Here is a 2,199-nt window from a genome sequence, read left to right as displayed (position 1 = left end):
TTTGTAAAAACTTCACAACTGTTTTAGCATCATTGGAATGGCAAGCCATGGCTTCCACCCATTTGGACACATAGTCCACAGCAACCAATATGTAGGCACAATTATTGGACAGAGGAAAAGGTCCCATAAAGTCTATACCCCAAACATCAAATAATTCTATTTCTAGAATTCCGTTTAAAGGCATTTCATTTCTTTTAGAGATATTTCCATTCCTCTGACACTCATTGCAACTTTTTACAAAGTTTTGAGCATCATTGTGCAAAGTAGGCTAGTAGAATCCTGATTGTAAAACCTTGGATGTTGTCCTACTTTCTCCAAAATGTCCTCCACAAGGTCCTGCATGGCAGTGTTGTAGAACTGATGGTACTTCTTCTTTTGGGATGCATCTTCTAATCACCTGATCTGCACAAATTTTAAACAAGAAAGGGTCATCCCATAAATATTTCTTTGAATCATAGATGAACTTCTTTCTTTGATACTTATTAAATTCCTTGGGAAAAATCCCACAAGCTAAGTAATTAACAAGATCAGCAAACCAAGGCACAGTAGTATGATTAAGAACCAAAATTCTTTCATTTGGAAATACTTCACAGATGTCAAAACCTTGCACTGGTTTGTCTTGTTTTTCCAATCTTGACAGATGGTCGGCCACTTGATTATCCACCCCTTTTCTATCAATAATTTCTAAATCAAACTCTTGCAAAAGCAAGACCCACCTTATTAACCTTGGCTTTGCTTCTTTTTTAGAAATAAGATACTTGATGGCAACATGATCAGTATGAACAATTACTTTGGTTCCCATCAAGTATGATCTGAATTTTTCAAAAGCAAAGACCACAGCTAATAATTTCTTTTCAGTAGTGGTGTAATTGATTTGAGCATCATTAAGAGTTTTGCTTGCATAATAAACAAGATGAAAAATATTTTCTCTCTTTTGATCCAACACTGCACCAACTGCCCAGTCACTAGCATCAGTCATTATTTCAAAGGGTTTGGACCAATTAGGTGTTATTACCATAGGAGCAGTGACCAATGCTTATTTTAAAATGTTGAAAGCTTTTCTACACTCTTCATTAAAATTGAAAACATGGTCATGCAGTAATAATAAACAAAGAGGTTTTGATATTTTTGAAAAATCTTTAATGAACCTCCTATAAAAACTTGCATGTCTTAAAAAACTTCTGATCCCTTTTACAGTCATTGGTTCAGGTAACTTTTCAATTACCTCTAACTTTGCTTTATCAACTTCAATGCCTCTTTTGGAAATTAAATGCCCTAACACTATGCCTTCTTTTACCATAAAGTGACACTTTTTCCAGTTCAAAACCAAATATGTTTCTTCACATCTTTTAAGACTTTTTTCAAGGTTTTGCAAACACATGTCATATGATGTCCCATAAACTGAAAAATCATCCATGAAAATTTCCATGGAGTGTTCTAACATATTTGAGAAAATAGACATCATACACCTTTGGAAAGTGGTCGGGGCATTACAAAGTCCAAAGACATTCTTCTAAAAGCAAAAGTTCCATATGGACATGTGAAAGTAGTCTTTTCCTGATCATCCGGTGCTATGGCAATCTGATTGTAACCAGAATAGCCATCTAAGAAACAATAGAACTCTTTTCCTGCTAGTCTGTCTAACATTTGGTCTATGAAGGGTAATGGAAAATGGTCTTTTTGCGTGGCTTTATTAAGCCTTCTATAATCCATACATATCCTCTAACCAGTTACTGTTCTAGTAGGTATAAGTTCATTCTTCTCATTTGGTACAACAGTGACTCCACCCTTTTTAGGTACACATTCCACAGGACTGACACAAGTACTACTAGCAATAGGATAAATTATGCTAGTGTCAAGCCATTTTAAAATCTCCTTTTTGACAACCTCCTTCATGACAGGATTGAGTCTTCTTTGAGGCTCAACGGAGGTGAAACTTTTGTCATYCAARATAATTTTATGTTGACAAATGGTGGGACTTATCCCCTTGAGGTCAGCAATTGTCCATCCTATGGCCTTGGTATGAAGTTTCAACATGTCAACCAACTTTTCTTCTTGGTCAGCTTCTAATGATGATGAAATGATGACTGGTAACTTCCCTGAATCTCCTAAAAAGCATACTTTAGATGTGAGGGAAGTTGTTTCAACTCTAAATCTGGGGCAACATCTAAGGAAGGAACAAGAATCTTCCTATCCTCA

The sequence above is a fragment of the Cynara cardunculus genome, unplaced genomic scaffold, assembly GCF_001531365.2.
Source record: "Cynara cardunculus var. scolymus isolate 2C unplaced genomic scaffold, CcrdV1 Un_Scaffold_1053, whole genome shotgun sequence".
In the NCBI taxonomy this organism is placed as follows: Eukaryota; Viridiplantae; Streptophyta; class Magnoliopsida; order Asterales; family Asteraceae; genus Cynara; species Cynara cardunculus.
This window is presented reverse-complemented; position numbering follows the sequence as displayed.